We start from the raw sequence: 19,208 nt of genomic DNA, 5'->3' as shown, positions 1-19,208 counted from the left end.
ATATGAAGAATTACATCAGTTAGGCCCACAAGCCAGGGTACCTCCTTCCTTTGGTGACAGGTCTCACCAGAAGACCACAAAGTCCAGATTTTTGTGACATCTTTCTTCCAGTGACACTGGCACTGTGGGAGGAAATAAGTTTATATTCACACAGATATGCCACCTTGTGGCCGTAGCACTTACTCTTTGGGAGAAAGAAAAGTCTTCAGCACACATCTAGCATTTCCTGGGCAAGTTAGTAACATAAAAGTAAGACCAAACCTAAAGCATCTCTTCTTGTGCTTATAAATCAATGTGCTTTGTTCAGCAACTACCCTTGGAAGAAAGTCCCAAGCAAATGAAACTATCCACTGGCACTAAAGAAAGTTAGTGGAATTTATGAACATCTGAGGAGGGCAGCCCATCATCCCGTGTAACGGCGATGTTGTAGATCTTGTTCCAAAGTGGTGATTACAAAGGGCACAACAGTCAAAGCTTAAGATCACACCTCAACTAGAAGTTGAGCAAAACCTAATTCACAACACACATCCTTCTCAATCTCGTGTTAAATTATTTCAGTGGAGGAAAAATACTGAGACACAGCTCTTTAGATAGTACAGGATGTGTTTTGTTGAATATTGGTTCCGTATTTGTACATTACTGGGCAAGAGATTTTTGTCACGTTTCATGAGACTTTTACTTTGACATCTATCTTCAGAATGTAAAACCACAAAAAACCACTGACAGTCCTGATCTAGCAAAAATACTGAACCTTACTCAGAAGAATGTCATCTTTCAAACAAGTTTAGCTTTAGATTTAGTTTGTCCAAACATTTTAAAGAGTATTTTCCTCTAGGCAAATTGTCAAAAGCTGGGGTAGAATAGACATATGGCTACACAGTTGCCTAAAATTACCGAATACTTTAGTAGCCTGGTTTGATTTAATTTTTGCAAAATATTTTTAGATGCAGAACTTCTAAACCTCAGAAATGGGAGCCAGATAGTAATGTTGCCTATGAATATGAAATAATTGCTGTCTCAAAAAGACAGCAATTGAAAGCTATAGTAATGATTGCCTTCAAAAAACAAGTATTTTCCAACTGTTACATGTTGGCTGCCTGAGACAACGTTCCTTTCCTGTTCTAAGAATAAGGATTGAATTAATACTGAAACCACTGTGGAAGACAGTAACTTTCCAGCAAGAATGAGCAGACTGCATTACGGCATCACTTTTGCAAGATGGAGTCCCCAGTCAACCACATAGGTTTTGCCCAGAAAGCTGTGAAATTCTCAGAGGCTATCTTGCCACTTTGGCTAAATACTGGTTCAAAAGGTAGTTCTGAGGAACAGTCCCAACTATGTAAGGAGGGGAGCATATTCAACCTCTGCCACTGAGAGCTGACTTTGAACAGGGTGGCAGAAGGCAGTTTGTTCTGTGAACAGATGTCTTTGCTGCCACGCCTTTGCACCCTCCTCCCATTATAGCAAAATATTCAAAGAAAAGCAAATAGATGGACCGGTTAAAGTGAATGCTTGTGACAGTAAAAAGGTTTACTACTAATAAAAATATTCACCTACTTTTTTAAATTACAGTATGAGCTTATTTTCTAATTCTAGGAAGGTCAGCAGTTCAGTGTTTGCCATTTTATGACCTAGACACTAACGATTAATTTAACCATCAGTTAGGAATTCATTTAGCAAACCAACCTCATGAATCACCATCTCACAAAACAACTGACTTCAGAAAGGCTGAGTCATGAGAGTGAGGTTATGGGAAGTATCAAGTAGAAGAAATTAAATCTCACTTCCATTTCCCTGTTGGTCCTTTTCTATTTTTACATTCTTCTTTTCTTGGATCATTGCCTTTAATTTGGGACCTTACTGATTGAATGCTATGCCATGTATTCTCGCAGCGAGTTTAATGGATATAGCACTCTGATGGTACAGCATCGATTGACAGTAATCAATAATTCAGCACTGCTACACAAACATGGGAGGTGTACTCATTTGTTGCCCATAGCACATCAATAACACATTTTACACAATAAACCAAACGCTACGATTTGTTCTCCAAGGAGAACCTTGTCATGTAACCATCCAATCTACTGCCTACTTTGATTCAGTGCTTAGGAGAGCAGTCTCCTCTCCTCCACTAACACAGTTCCCACACTTATTTGCAGTAGTTACATTTTTGCTTGCTTTGCATCTACAGAGATGGTGCTGTTTCAGTTTTTATGACTACATCGCATGACCTATATATTAAGAGAAAAATGAGTGCATTTCATAGAGTAAATGGCAGTGATTTCATGTGTGTAACTACCCACACTTTTGCCATAATTTTATTAAAATCATAGAGTCATAGAATCAGCCAGCTTGGAAAGGACTCCTGAGATGATCAAGTCCAACCCTTGATCCACTACCACCATGGTTACAAGACCATGGCACTAAGTGCCACATCCAGTCTCATCTTAAAAACCTCCAGGGACGGTGAATCCACTATTTCCCTGGGCAGCCCATTCCAGTGCCTGATTACCCTCTCTGTAAAGAATTTCTTCCTAGTATCTAACCTAAACCTGCTCTGGTAGAGCTTAAGACCATGACTTCTCATCTTACTGACAGCTGCCTGGGAAAAGAGACCAACTCCCACCTGGCTACACCCTCCTTTCAGGTAGTTGTAGAGAGTGATGAGGTCTCCCCTGAGCCTCCTCTTCTCCAGGCTGAACAACCCCAGCTCCCTCAGCCTCTTCTCACAGGACTTGTGCTCCAGTCCCTTCACCAGCCTCGTTGCTCTTCTCTGGACCTGCTCCAGCACCTCAATATCCTTCCTGAACTGCGGGGCCCAGAACTGGACACAGTACTCCAGGTGAGGCCTCACCAGTGCTGAGTACAGGGGAAGAATCACTTCCCTGGTCCTGCTGGCCACACTGTTCCTGATCCAGGCCAGGATGCCATTGGCCTTTTTGGCCACCTGGGCACACTGCTGGCTCATGTTCAACTTCTGTCAATCCAAACTGCCCGGTCCCTCTCTGCCTGGCTGCTCTCCAGCCACTCTGTCCCCAGCCTGTAGAGCTGCAAGGGGTTGTTGTGGCCAAAGTGGAGGACCTGGCACTTGGCCTTGTTGAATCTCATCTCGTTGGAATCAACCCAACTCCCCAGTCTGTCCAGGTCCCTCTGCAGAGCCCTCCTGCCTTCCAGCTGATCAACACTGCCCCCCGCAACTTAGTGTCATCTGCAAATCTGCTGATGGTGGACTCAATCTCTTCATCTAAATCATCAGTAAAGATATTAAACAGGACTGGGCCCAACACTGATCCCTGGGGGAAACCACTAGTGACTGGTCGCCAACTGGATGCAGCACCATTCGCCACCACTCTCTTGGGCCCAGCCCTCCAGCCAGTTTTGCTTTAATTCATGTAATCTCTGTTGTTATTAAATGCTAATATTAAAATGAGAGCATTAGCAATAACTCTTGAGACTAGTAATGGGGTAGAAGCTCAAGTAAAGTAGTCATTCAAAGTTTTCAAGTTCCAAAGCAATAAGTCTGTGTATTGGAATCAGTGAAGAGGGTAGCAGTGGACACCCACTGTCAAATAGACTGTAGATATAACAGCAGTCTAGGGGGCTGAGCCTGTACTCTGCAGATAAGGGCCATCTGTGAGACACCAGAGATTCTCACTGTGCTGATCTACTAGCACCTGGCTAGAGTATTGGAACTGGAGGCATAAGGTGGACATAAAGGGGAAATGCATGCCCAGCATAAGCACTGCTGTGGTGTTGGGACACGGCCCCAAGTAAAGCACTGTAAGTCTGGAAAGGTCTTCATGGAGTCATCCCCTGCTTACAGGGAGGATCAAGTACACCTTGATCCTCCACAACAGGCATTTGCTCAGTCTGTGAAAAACCTCCAAAGACTGACCAAAGCTTCTTTGGGTAACCCATTCCAGTGCCTAAATACCATTGTAGCTGTAGAGGTCTTCCTAAAATCTAATGAAAACCACCATTACTGCAAATCACCTTTTGTTCCATCCTCAACAGAGATGAACAATTAATTGCTGTTGTATTTATAATCATGTCTGTGTATCACAAGCCAGTTTATTCTCTTTTCTAAACTGCAGTTCACCAAGCTGAGTTTATGCAAATATCACTTTGATAGTAAAACCAATGAGTTGCCAGATTTGGGGATGACTGCTGCAACCGGGCATGTTCACCTTTTGTTTTCATATGAAGGCAGAAGTAGTCATCAGGGAGAGCTCAGCTCCTCCTTGGTCCTCTGGGTAAAGGCAGATGGACAGAATATTAGTTCATAAGAGATTTGTACAGAACACACTGGGAATCCAGGTTTTCAGTGAAACACACTCAGTTCCTGCAATCTATGTCACATTATGTTGGTACAATTTGTTGTTTGCTTTTCATTAGTCTTTCTCCAGTTTGTTTCTGTATTTCTTAAAGTATCACATAAAAAACTGGATGAACAATTCAGGATGGGGTTTAACACAATGGAACAGGGTAAAATAATTACCTCTTATCCTCTTGTTTATAATACCTTAAGTAATGACTCCCAGAATGGCTTTCACATTTCAACATTTTGTCTCATCAGCAACTTGCATTCATTTTCTAATTTGTGGTAGCCCACAGATAGTCCTGCTGACTGAATTATTCCCCATTTTCTATAAATAAGTTACGTTTTCTTCTCTGACTGTAGCAAGTTACGCTTCTTTTAATTCCATTATATCTTCTTGATTTCAGACCAGCTTGCCAGCTAGTGAAATAACTTTCAAATTTAGTTCTAGCTCCCTCAGCCTGGGTGATGTACTGGAAACTTGGCAGATGATACTGACTCCATCAATTAAACTTTTTGGTTTTGCAAGCCCCTTCTAGAGAGCTTTTTGTTTTAATTTTTATCTTATTATAGTAATTCTGCATACCCCAAAACTTTAAAATGTCTGTGGGTGAATAAAGGCCTTTCAGCTGATGGTTCCACTCAACTGTAATCTTCCATTTTCTCCTTGTGTTGTGCGTCTTTAGTTCTCATGTGACAGAGAAAATGTTCAAACAGGACTCTTCACAGAACAGAAACATAAGAATTAAAACCTTCAAGGCACATTAGCTTAACCTCCAAAATTAAAATGCAAGCTAACAACTGTAAGTCATTTCACTCACTTTCATTAGTCTAAACCAAAATAATCTTGTTTTGTATTCAAGTAACGTGGAATGGTACATACTAGGACTAAGATGGTAGTTCTCTGAAATATCAACCTAACTATGGGGTATTGCTGAAAAATTGCTGAGATCAACAGCTAAACTTATTTCAAAATCCAGGTATCCTGTTCATTGAAGAGAGCACTGCAGAGCATATGCAGTGATATCAAAATGCATGTTTTTTCTTACAAGTGTTCCATTCACGTCACAATTATGGTGAGACTTTAGAATTAAGGATATAGAGATTTCATCATTTTGTTTTCTAGCATCAAGTGAACTTCTCTGTTCCCATCATCTTTCCTTCTGTATTCACATTTACATGATTCCCTCTGAGCCATTAAAAACCCACAAAAATATGAAATATTGGCAAGTCCAGACACAAACGTATCAGTTTTGTCTTCTGTATATGTCATACATGTTATTCTGTAGGACATAACATTTTATTGACACAATTTAAGGTTTATTTGTTAAACAATTCATACATGCTAGTAGAGTCCAGTGATTCACATCATGTAAAAGCTCAAAGTCTTAAGCAACACATGTGCAATAAAAGCAAACAGATGTTTGCAGTCTAAGCGCTGCATTAACGGTGGTGGTATGGCAACATATCAAAGGCAAAATGCAACATAGCCAGAATTGCCCACTGGAGTGTTAAGCGCAGCTACATAACTTCAGACTCACAACCAATAGGATATCCCAAATCACCGTGGGTACACTGCCATACTTAATGTAGGAATTCCTAATTAACTGCTAATGCCTAAACTCCTCAGCTAAAATGGTGTGGAATTTCTCTTGAAGGAGATAACTAATGAATGGCATCATAAAACAATGGCTCGTTTTAGAGAATTAACATAGCAGGAATATTAACACTGTTCCATACATAGTGAAATTAAATGTGCCCCAAAAATCCAACTCAGGAGACCTAATCTGCGGTTTTATATGGAATTTTCCAGGCTAGGCATCTACAAAACAGAAGATTTAGAAATTCAGCAGCAGGAGCATATGCATCACTGGAGGAGCACAGCAGACAAGTCATAACACTTCCAAACTGATACCCTGACCACTCTGCAATCCAGTGTGTGTTACCAACAAGAGTGCTCTCAACCTATTGGAATGACAGGAACTATGCACGAGGCGTCAAAAATGTCATTTTGCTCATACCACTCTATGTGAACATCATAAAATGCCAAATGAAGCTAATCTTAGTATATCTAATGATATCTAACAAAAGCAACTGCCTTTTTTAAATGCCATCTCCCTAAATCTAACATCCAGGGGATCAATAGAAAAATCATTATTGAGTGAAACTACCAAAGGCAAGAGAAAGTGCAATTTAACATTCAACCCTCAAAGGAGCTTTACAAAAACCTCTAAATGGAGGATCTCAGGTTTTTGAAGAAAACTCTGAATATTAACTGATTTACCTAAAAGCAAATACCAGTTGTTCAAGCCTCTGTGCACACAATTACAATGAGAATAGCAACTTTTTACAAAAAAACAACAAACAAAAAAAACCCACAAAAAACTCCCCCCAAAAAACCAAAAAAAACCAAAAACCAAACCAAACCAAACCAAAACAAAAAAACAGCAGAGGTTTTAGGTGCATATGAAAGGGCACATGTGTTACAATCTCAGATATAGATACATTAGGAATGTACATTAGCTTATGTACAGACTTAGCCTCAAGTATGTTCCTAAATATCTTGCTGAACATATAGTACATTTAACACGTAAAAATACTAAAACATGGAACTGCACAAAATTTGCCAAGAAAAGTTTATGCATCCTCTTAATTTCTACACCATCGAAAGCTAGATTTTATGGTAATATTTTTAATGAAAGGGAAAAAAACCCCATCAAAACACCAGGCAAATACATTCTAAGCAGCTGGTATATTCAGACGCTAACACATGTTGCATATTTTCAATACCTTCCCCATATGAGTCTCAAAGTGGTGTGTATTCCAAAACCTGAAACCTGATAAATAATTTTGAAACAGAACAAGGAATTAACACAGGAACAAATAGATTCAAAGGATAAGCTTTCATAAATAAGACTACTTTCAAGATAACACAGGACTAGAGAATTTGGGGAGGCTTTATTTTCACACCAGCAGTTTTCTGAACTTTTTGGACTAAATAAACACACAGGAAGAAGGGATAAAAACTGCAGCTTCACATCTTCATCACAGACTTTTCATACTTTTACATTTCTCAACCCTTTTTAATTAAAATACTTGCATTTTTCATGTCCTAAACAATTACATTACATAATAGTGAACAAATATACAGATGTCACAGACTTCTTTTTCTAATCCAAAGCACAGTTTAATGTCCTCTCATCTGAGAAAGCATCTTCAGCTTCACACAGTCCAGCTTTTTGCCTCCTTCATTTTCATGGCTCTTAAGCCCATATGCTCACACGAGCTGTAATGCAATGCTAAGCTAGAGGTTTCTCATGGGGAACACGTCATCTCATTTTTAGATTGTGGTTGCAGACTGCAATCATCATAACCATATCCTCAAAGATGGTGGCACAGCAGAGCCAAGTGAGGCACAGTGGTATGAGGACAGCTACAGGACTAGAAAGCCTAGCTCAGATTTGGAATTATATTTTTAACTTTAAGCTCCAAATACAACTATCCAAGGCTAAAAGAAGAGGGGCAAGGTTGAAAACAATTAGGCAACAAACACTTTTTGTGGAGCACATGATCTCTGGATACCAGCATTAGGCAGATGAACTGGGCAGGCAGATACAAGTACCCTTCCTTTAATTCCTTATCATTCATCTTCAAAGCAAGGATTTAACCTCATGCAATACAGTGAATGCTACAGAAGAATTGATCTTGCCTTGCTCTCTGGACACCTATCTCCATTTTGAGTTATTCTTATAGCTCTTGCTTAGAGTTCTTCAACTGCAGATGGCAATTTTCAATCAGGCATGTGCTTCAGGGGAAATAAGGAATTTACTAAGGTCACTTAAGGCCAATGAAATCACACATGACATATAAAATGCTTACACTACAAAATGATAGCATAATGGAATGGTAAAGCCTTTAACAAAATCGTAAAGGGAATATGCAACTAGTACAGCATGTTCTTTTATTATTCCAAGCTCTCCAGTTATGACTTTGAAAGGCTAGGCTTTTTTTTTTTTTTAATTTTATTGAATAAGTGTAAAGATACCAGAAGAAAACATGATGTGCCTAACTGCCTCCTGCCAACGTGTAAGAGCACTCAGCTTCAAATTGTATGCAAAACACAAAATGAAAGTAAATATGAAATGATGGATGTAAGTCAAGCAAACATAAAAAATAAGTGTCCTAACTTTGCTTTAAGGATGAGCAGATTACTAAATGTGGAAAAACATTGAAGACATTTAGTATGTTCTTTCATTTCTAAAGAAAAGTTTTATGATACTATATGCTAAATACAAGAAGAACTTTCTAGCTTAAAAGCGACAAATGAACAACAGTTCTCATGAATTAACCCATCAGTAATAGAACATGGAGGCAAAAGATAATTTTAGTTCAAGTTATCAGTACTACCTAGTTCAATTATTTCTATTTCCCTTCAGTTTTGTCTCAGTTGCACTACCAAACCTGGCACCATAGGTGTATGCATGGGCTTGCTGTGGCTCATTGCCTTTGCCTGGGTTCAATACGCTCGTCTTCAAAATATACAGTCCAACACAATACCATTACTGCACCCTGAACACAGCTCTGTCATTAAAACTAATACAAAAGAATCCTTGAATTAATGAAAAAATAATCTTTAAACAGGGTCAGAGTGAATGTTAGTTCTTTCTTTAATAAGTGAATAAAGCACATCACCTATTAACACAGGTTAGAGACCCATGCCTAGGGTAGGAGGCTGGTTTGCATGAGGTCAGGCCAGAGAAAGGCCATCCAGTCATAGCTACTGAATTTTCTCGTGATTTTAGATACAGCACAAGTTCTATCCCATACTTTAAATGGCCTTGTCTACTTTGCAATTCTTTTCTTACTGTAAAGAAAGGTAAATCTTTCCTGGAATATATCCCCCAGCCATCAGTTCTGGTCTGAAAAGAATTTGCTTTTTGTGCATCCAGGTCAACAAAAACTCATGCAATACCACAGAGACAGCATCAAGCTGAGGTAAAACCCCAGAGCAGACACTGGTTTTAGACAGATCCCACTGTGATGCTGCAGGCTCTGCAGACACACCATTACACATGTGTTGTGGGTGGCAGAGGAGGGTGCAAGGCATGTGCTGTGGCAGAAAGGGATGAGAGCCAACACCACCCTTGTCTCCCTGGAAGTCACAACCACAAAGCTCATCTAGGGGCAGGCAGGCTGCAGCCAGGATCAGCCCTGCACTAGCCTGTCCACACATATCTCTGCTCAGATCCTGGGGCACGGTAAGATCACAGCAGAATATACTGCACAGGCTTTGAACCAGGTTTCTACCTTGCTTTGCACTGGGAAATCAGAAGACCACTAATAAAGACCACTAACAGAGCTAGACAAACTAATGGGGGCAACTGCAGAGACTTGAAAAAAGGTGATTTAACAGTATGTTTCCCTGGAGTCTTCTCTTGCTCTTTAAATTCACACTTTGATTACTAACATCCTTTCTCTGTGCTCCTTTTCAATTCTGAATAATAAAGGTTTTCCACAAAAGCACCAGGATGAGAAGCACGACAAGATTTACAGTTCTGGTCCGCCAGCTCTGCTTTCTTTGCCATGGTGACTTCCAGCAAGACCAAAGGTGCTTCATGACAAGGAACCCATTAGCTTCAGTCCTGAAGCAGTGTTTAGGAAATTGCTTCTGCTTTGTGATGTTGATGGTCCTATAAAAGTCTCTACTGAAACTACTAGAGCTGTTCTGTGTCATTCCCATTAATATCTCATTAAACATTCAAAGACAGCAGTTTAGAAAAATCTTACAGAGAAATAAATGAGAATCTGTATGAACAAAAGTGAATTTTAATTCTGACAGTTCCCTATTCTGAATTAATTTTAACCATGTAATACTAAATTACTAATTTCAGATAGACATTCATTCCTTAAAATTGGAACTATTTAGAAGGAATAGGGTTTTTAAATAATAATCATCTTCATTGTAAGCTTCTACACCCTTAGGCATAGGAATGTATTTTACTTTCCCACTCTGACTCCTAGGAAAGATGTGGCTTTATCTCCCATAACTAGTATATTCATATGCCTGTGTACACATAACTATGAATAGCCATGAAAATAAGTGAAAAGTAATTTTATGTCTCTCTTCCTAAGATTAGGGAAAAAATCATTCTGAAAATGCACTCCACCTGTTTCTGACTAGCTCTCTGCACACTTTTTTTCTTAGAAGGTATTTAGAGAGATCAACTGAAAATATTTTTCCATTCCTATGTTTGATATCAAAACTGCATAAAACTTGAATAAACTTCCACAATGAGCATACTGCTACTTAACAGTAACTATCATGAAGGACTAAACAGCAATATTCTTGCAGCTAGAAACCTGTTTGAAATAGGTTTTCAACTTTATTTTTCATTATGTCTTGACTAAAATCTTCAGGGAACAATTTCTTGATCTTTGTGAGGATTTTACCCACAGCCTGTTTTAAAGGTATCATACTATGCAAATACTTGCTAAGAAACACATATCCTTGCTTTGAACTAGGATAATCCCTATTGTAGTAGAACACGTTTTGCTTACGTTTCCTGGAACACTACCTGAAGTTTATTTCTTAACTCAGTGTAAAATCTTTACTACTGTAGGAACTCCCTGTATTCCAACAAACACATTCCAGCTATGCTGACTAGCAGCATTCACACACATCCAAATAAAGTACTCCAAAACACTGAGAATGCTAAGGGAGTGCACCTTTTACAAAACACACATTTTAAGATTAAGAAAAAAATAAACACAAAAGTCGAGGACTTCTTTTCCCAGACACACTAGGATGATAACACCATGGATTTGCAGAGGTTTAGCCAGTTAACCAAAGCATCTCAGCCTTATTTCCAGTCTCAGCTCACATCTGTGTTCCATCAGAGAAAAGAAAGTTTGATAATCTCTTCTGTAAAACGAAGGTACTTCCGACTTAGAAGCACATCGAATGTCAGATAAGTTACAGGAGTTGCTCCCGCAGATGCTGCGGTACGGGAGCCTCCCGCTTTGCTCCGCCACCCCCATGGAGCGCACAAGCCATTTTAGGGGGGAACAACTGTTGGAAGAGCAAGTCTCTTTCCGAGCCTCCCCGCACCCTGACTCCGTCACCCTCCGGTTGTGAGGATCGGCCTGACATACCTGGTTCTCCATTTTTCCCCCTGACAGGTTTTTCTTCTCTTTTCCCGAAGCCGAAGAAGAGGGGGGACAGTCCTTCCCTGGCGGGCGCGACGCCGCGGTGCCGCCGCCGGGAGCTGCGGTCGGTCCGGTCCTGCCCCCGCCCGCCGTCCCCACCCGCCGCGCTTTGGACTCGCCCTCGCCCCTCTCGCAGACAGCCCTGCAGAGCTCCTTTAGGTGGAACAGGTTTCCTTATATAGGTAAACACAAATTGCATTCCTGGTGAAAGAGGCTAACTGGCAGTAAGCTTAACTTAGTTAACTCCACAGATACCAAATGTGTCCGAGTGCCTGAAGTTTGAGAGGACAGGGTCTTCAGAAGGGAGAACAGTTTCCCTAGAGGAGTTTAGCACTTATGAAGCTATTCCATTACTTAAAGCTATAACTTTATTTATAACTATAAATACTGAGTACTATGTTAGCATTACATTAAACACTTGACATTTTTACAGAACACTCAGACTACATTTTACTCCAAGAACAGTGGAGGTGACAAAGGTATGTGCATGTACTACAAGTTGACAAAGGTACATACTTTACATACACATTCTGATAGCATTAAAATAATTCCAACCCTATCAAAGTTTTCATATAGAGACTACCATATATCAAGTGTTACATGAAAAGGTTAGGAAATGAGGATTGTTTTACTGATAACAATGGAAATATGCGGTGTAAGAAGAGCTTGTTTTACTCTTTTCCAGTTCCTTCTTTTATACAATGTAAGAAGTAAGCTTTTTGTGACAGATCTGTCTTTGTCAGAGATGTATGATTGCAATGTAATAACAGACACACCCCTACCTGAACAGGGAAATACAGTGATAGAGGAAGTACCTAGAACAAACATATATTGCTTTCTGCAGATCACTGACATATGTATTTTGTATATTTTTTTGATCATCTTGCCTACTCATTAACCCTTTTCTGCAAACACAACTTGTGCATCTCAAAGAACTTCAGCAGCCAATTCATTAATTACAGGGAAAATAATGTAATAGGTGTCTCTTTATTATATTCAGACAAGACTCATCTGTTAATTATGGCCCTTCTACAAGCTGAAACGCTGTTGATGTGCAGGGGATATTAGACAGCAAAAAGCATAAGGAAAGAAAAAAAAAAGAAGCAATAAAACAAATTATGGAGGAAACCAAAATAAAAATATTAGTAAAAATGAGAAAAGTTCAACAGTTTGAGGAAATTATGAGAGGTGATGTTTAAAAAAATATACTGAGCTCTAAAATATACAATTTTTTTTTCATTCTGTCTCCCAGATATATTGTCTGTAACTCAAAATAGACAAGAGGCACAAATTTGGCTTCCTGGTGACCTATGGAGTATTAGAACTAACAGTGTACCACCCAAAAGCTGGGAATTATCATTATCCAGTGGACTACAGTATTTCTTATCCCCATCTAATATATGACTTGAAGATCATCAAATAATATACTGCACAGCAAAGCTGGTCCTAATGACCATTCCTTATGGTTTCAATAGTTCTTTACTTATAATTTTCCTTTTCCCTTGAGGCATAAACATTCAGCCTCATGATATTGAAGGAGCTTGGCTTAGAAGTTGAGAAAAATGAAAAACAATACCAATAGAAGTTGTAAGACACTCAATAAATACATGTAAAATAGTCTCTCTGTACAGTATATAGGGAATCAGGAATATGTGGCCAGGGGCTTGGTGTAATGATCTTCATGGAACTCTTTTGGGACACATAACTCACTTGTGGCTTCACTGCATAAGAAGAGAATCTTGGCCTTGCCATGTTCGTGCTTCCATGACAAAGCGTTTGCGCTGAACTACATAGCCATGTATTACCCTTACCACTAGTGAGCTCATGACCAGTTCCTGAATGAGCACCAGTTTTTTCACATGAATTAAGCCAGTTAAAATTCATCAGATTCCCAAAACTGTAACAAAAAAGGAATTTTAAAAGGGCTATTAGGCTAAAATAGATGTTACTGCAAGTATGGCTAACACTCTGTCCTTAGGCTAGCACTTTTTCTGTTAACCAACCCAGATCCCACGATAAACATCACATTCATTTATCTAAAACCACTCCCTCAATTAAGGATTTTCCTACCCTTTCTTCAATGCTCATACATATGCTCTACTTACCCTAGTTCAAGCTGAAAACTCAACTAGCTGTGATATTCTACACGTGACATACTCTGTTTACATCCATCCTTTGCCCAAACATCATATTGTGAATCGATCACAGGATTTAGCCTCTTATATCCAGACATGAAATCTCATGCTTTAGTTGCTGGCCCCCAAGCTGTGATTTCATTAGATTGCTGGCAAAAGCGCAAAAAGTATCCAAGTCGTGTATGCTACTTTTGTAAGAGATAATGTCTTTACTTAAAAACACTTGTAATAAAATAATCACTTGCTCCTGAGACATAAATCAGAATAAAATTTATCTATATTTTCACTGCATATCTTTGCTAAAGCATCAGCAGCAGTTAATCATCATAATAGACACCACAGATCTTTTTTTTTCTGAGTTCTTTATTTTTTAAGAAAACTCTATATAATCCTCAAGCAATCCAGTTAATTCTTGAAGCTGAGAGTAGCTGAGACTTATGACTCCCATTTACTTTTCCATCACACACACATATTTGCAAGTAATGCCAAGATAGCACTAATTACCCTGTAACCACCCTCTCCTTTTCTCTAGGAAGAGGTCTAGTAGATTGGATCTTGTATTCAGCATCAGAGTGTATAGGAAAAGCCCTGAGCAGACCTCTAAAATATGTTGGACCTAAAGTTAGGAATTAAACAATTCACTAGAAAGGAATGCAATTTATGATGTTGTTTTCTTTGCCACAGTGCTCCAAGTTGTCACAGCAAAAGCTCAGCGTTAAATAGATACTCTTATTCAGTGTGTCACTAACTTGTTTCCTGTGCACAGTTCATAGAATTGGTTTACTAAGGTTAGTTTATCCCCTGCTGTTTAGATAGTAACTATTTGTAAGCCAAATGACCTTTGTCCACTGAGCCAAGAACCATGGTCCCAGGTAGAACCTTGGTGATAGATCAATGTACTACTGGCTCTCTCTTTATTTCCAGTTGCATGCCTTTCTAGCCATACTTGCTTCATCTCAAAAGGTGGTTTATAAGAAATATTTTCTCTTATGAAAAGACTGATGGATTTTCCTTCTCCTGTTTCTGCCCATTTTTTAAGTGCACAGTCCTGTCACTCTTTTTGTTGCTGTACCAGAAATGGAAACCTAGTGTAAATTTCCATGGTTAATTTTGATTGAATGGATTAGGTATGAGCAGTACACCAAGAAATGTATTTTCCATACATACATTTCCATAATATATATTTCCTATATATAAAACAAATAACATTAGTTTCTAATCCTGCCATGAGTCTCTAAATATCTGCCTTGAATTTTTTCCCTATTAAAAGCTCAGGGTGGAACACAGCAGATTCAGTCTCTTTTCACTGAATTCTTACTCAATAACAAGGTTTGCTTCTGAAGTTCTTTGTAGGCTGAAATTGTCCACACTCGAGTGACTAAATAAATTGGCTCAATTTAGCCAGGTAAGTATAAAGCAACAGAAATCTCTCAAGTTTCATTGCACAGCACATTTTCCAGAATTAAGCTGTTAATGCATTCTCGAAGTTCTAATTTCTTCCATGCAATGGCAACACTTCCTTTCACTTTGATACGGGCAAGATTTCATACCCCATCTTGATATCTGCATCTTTACATCTTCAGTTTCCCTCAGAGATGTGCATCACCGACGTCCCACAATGTATGTTCTGTTTTGTGGGGTGCAACAAGATCATTCATTCAATAGTTTATTGTTTGCTCCCAGCTACATTACCCAGTCCTCAAATCATGTAACGTGCTCAGCTAGAATGGCAGAAGTGAGTACCTGTCAAATAAGGTAGATTCAGTTCTAACAGCCTTTGTTTCATTTACTAATCTATTCAAGGATATGCAATGTCATAGTGCATCTCTATTTCCACGTCAAAAGATCTGTTAGCTTAAAAACCTAAAACTCTAAATATTACTATGTCCAAGTCCACAGGTGTTATTTCTTAACTGCCATTAAAATAATTTATACACACAGAATACTAATATTGCATTGAAAGATATTGTGGCAGTCTGCACAGATACACAGTAGCACTCAGACTTTCAGTTTAACACATAAAAAAATTATGAAAAAAATGCCCTGGTGCTGAGTACAGCTTTTTCTGAGCAAGCTGACTGCTGGAGAAACCTATTTGAGTTGGTCTGATTGGGATGGACTTAACTTTCTTCAGAGCAGACAGTATTGTGATGAGTTTTGGCTTTGTGGCTAAAACTGTGTTGATAACATAGTTTTGTTTGGCTGTTACTGAACACACCTTGCACCATCTCAATGTGCAAGGTTGACTTTTTTTCCTACTCTGCCCCACTCCAGTGAGTATGCTGGGAGTGGGTAAGAAAATGGGAGTGGACACTGCGAGTAAGTGCGGCTGACCCAAACTGGCCAAAGGGCTATTTCATACCACGTAAATAAAAATTTGCATTAAAAATAAAGATAGAGTAAGAAGAAGGGATGTGGCTTCCGAGGTAACCATTGCTTAGAGATTGGCTGGGCATTGGTTTGTCTTGGAGAGTGGTGACTGTGTTACTTTTCTGTGTTTCCCACTACACTTATCTATTAAACTGTCTTTATCTTAACCCATGAATTTTCTCACTTTTTTTCTTCCTGTTTTCCTCCCCTGTCTCACTGGGGTGGGGGTGTGAAACTGTCCAGAAATTAATAGCAGAGTAGTTTTGGAAATTGCTCTTTACTACTCATCAACTATCAGCTTTTGCCTCCGCCTCCCAGAAGACACTTCAGAGAGGCCTGTGTAAATGCTTCCATCTCATTTCATGGAAAAGTAAAAAAATATCATGCTACGTTACCTTCTGCAGTGGCCCACTGAGGTCATTTGGCTTCACCTTGAAATGCAGTGGAGGTATCTAAATGGCAATTACACATCTGAGAAACATATGAAATTGTCGTCTCTAATTATAACTATATACACATAGGCACTTCAGGTAAAACTACAAGATTTCCACATCAGCAGGTACACTAGCAACAAACTTGGGACCAAGAGCTATGTAGACACAGACTGTAGTTTATATGCTTAGCTAACAGAAGGCACAGGGGTTTGATATGCTATTCTTTTCTTTTCTTCCAGCAAAGGCAAATTAAAAATTAATGTAAGAAGCTACATTTGATCAACATTCAGGCTGAAAATGAAAACATTCAAAAAAGAAGAAACTAAAAGGTTAAGGTATTCAGAAGCAGTAACTCACAATTGCACGTACTGCAAGCAGCTGAATGTGCACCTTATCTGGGGAACACTAGCTATACAGATCAGTTAACTTTATGATATAATCCTTACTTTTATTGTTTCCTGATCTGGTGTTCAATTTTACAACCTTAATGCAAGTTACTTTATTAATAAAGCATTACTTACAAAATTTGACCACATTACTCAACCTTTACACAGGAACAAAGCTATCAAAACAAGTTAAAGGCCAATGTCTAAGGGTATTGTTTTTGCACTTGGGAAATGAATTGAGCTTTCTTCCTCATCAGTTTTTCAAAATGCATCATTAAAAGCTATGTAACAGAACAAGTTACTATCTTTACCCTTGCATCACATGTTCTTCAGGTTTCAGTAATATGGTTACGCTGAACAAGAGCTTTATGTTTTCATTAAATACGTTTAAAACTCAAGGCTGTGGTATTAGATGAAGCAATTAGTACACGATCCAGCAAAAAACTATTTGTTCCTGAAGAGTTTAAATACTTTATCTGGAAAAGTTAATGAAGTAATTATAGTGTTGTTATTAATGAAGATTAGAGGTGGATTAAAATAGCATGCAGAAAATAAACCAGACAATTAAATAGGCTTTCAGAACTGTGGAAACTCCTTAGGGTCCAGGGGAAAAAAACCCTCAGAATAACTCTACTAAGGACATTTGGAAAACACTTAGTTTTAATACCGTAGAACTCCAGACAGCAGAAATTATCTATATGTCAACATCAACACTGGGGATTGTGAGCACTGTGATGCTTAATGCTGACCACCTGTGCTTGAAGCTTTATTTTAAAGTCCTTTCAAGATGTCTTTAACTGCACACCTTCCATATTAAGCATGTTTTGCTAATGATGGGCCTAGTAGAAATGTTCCTTAGTATTTGAACTGACATGACTATCAGATTAGTTAAATTGGTTAATGACCTTATATCCAGGAGAAGGATGATGCTGTAAATGAAAGAGTTATTGTTTGATTAAATTTTGTATTTCCTCCCATGTAATACTGCAGAAGACAGAAGAAAGCATTTAGCTAGAAAATCCTAAATGAGCCTGGAGATGTGGTCCGGAGCAGGAATGGGCAGGAAAGGCAGTGCAGGGCTGCGTGTTGTCTTGCTTGCCATGAGGGCAGCATAAAACTTACGGTTTGTTGACGCACTTTCCCTAGCACTTTTGGAGGACTCACAGCTTGGCAACTGCATTTCTTCCCAGTGAATCCACTTCACCTGACTATAAAGGTGATGAAGTACCAAAAATTGGATCCCAGGCACCATAAGCTTTTCTGCAGTTTCTGGAAGAGAAACACTACTGTTTCTCAGACCCTGGGTAAGTGGGTCACCTGAGAGAGGTCACCCCATGATCGAGAGGGGTGACCACACACATAGCTTAGGCACTTCAGTTACGTTCTTTAAATTAGGAGCTATGACTACTGGACAAAGAGCATGTGAAAATGAGTTACATGACTAAGAAAATATTGATTAAAATGTATAGTAAGCAGATTATTGTGACTCAAACAACGCTATTTCTTGGTAGAACATCCGGACTGGTTTGATCCTTAGTTTTAAATAGTTCATATTGAGGTGAAAACACTTTTTGAGCCTCAATATGCGCATAAAAAACATTGAAACATAGAGAAAGACAGTAAAGGCCAGACAAAAAATTACATTCTGGGAGTTTGGAGTATTTAAAGGAAATGTGACATTTATTCTTTACAGGTGTTTTTTTACATAGAAAAAACTGAAAGACTGGTCAACAGCAAGTTTTGTCATGGAGTTCCCAGAGCAGGGAAGGGAAGGAAACCATTCTACAGTACATAGGGAGAAATGTGTGTATATTGCAAAACCAAATGTTTTTAATAAAAAGCAATCTGTCCCAGTCACTACTTACGGTACACAGTGAATTATTTTTGTTCCAAAACTTATTGAAAATAACTAGTTAAAATGCATTTTTAGACTTTGTGTCTGTACAAATGAAAATCAGACATAGTACTGTTATATAAAGAACACATATTCAAAGAACTGTACTAAAGAGTAGGGAGGTAATAAATCATGTATCCACATGGCAGCTGAGGCCTCACTTAGGATATCCTTTGACCTTCTCACTGTGAAGATGAGAGAACAGCAAAGATGAAGAACATTAAGAAAGCTGCAAGATATAAGGAACAAGATGGAAAGGACATCTAGTTTAAACAAAATATGGAACTTTTAAGAAGTTTTTGAGAGAAATAAGATGAAAGAGAGACTTGATCATGGTTGACTATAAAGAATGTTCACCTAAAACACAACAAATTTAGATTACATGTAAAGACAAACCTCCAAATAAGAGTTATTCATCAATGGAGCAGTTTGCCAAGAGAAACTTCTGGGATACCAGAAGAGGAA

At 38.7% G+C, this 19,208-nt stretch overlaps 1 protein-coding gene across 1 annotated transcript in view; it reads right to left on the bottom strand.

Moving 5' to 3' along the window:
* Window positions 1-11,556, bottom strand: part of MID1 (midline 1) — a 242,024-nt gene extending 230,468 nt beyond the window's left edge. The window contains exon 1 of the mRNA XM_032680610.1: window positions 11,471-11,556. The gene's annotated coding sequence lies outside the window, so the exon portion shown is untranslated. The remainder of the gene's footprint in view (window positions 1-11,470) is intronic.
* Window positions 11,557-19,208: the final 7,652 nt, after the last annotated feature.

Source organism: Chiroxiphia lanceolata, chromosome 2, assembly GCF_009829145.1.
Source record: "Chiroxiphia lanceolata isolate bChiLan1 chromosome 2, bChiLan1.pri, whole genome shotgun sequence".
Taxonomy (NCBI): Eukaryota; Metazoa; Chordata; class Aves; order Passeriformes; family Pipridae; genus Chiroxiphia; species Chiroxiphia lanceolata.
Note: the sequence above shows the minus strand (reverse complement) of the source record. Positions and strands in the feature narration are given on the sequence as shown.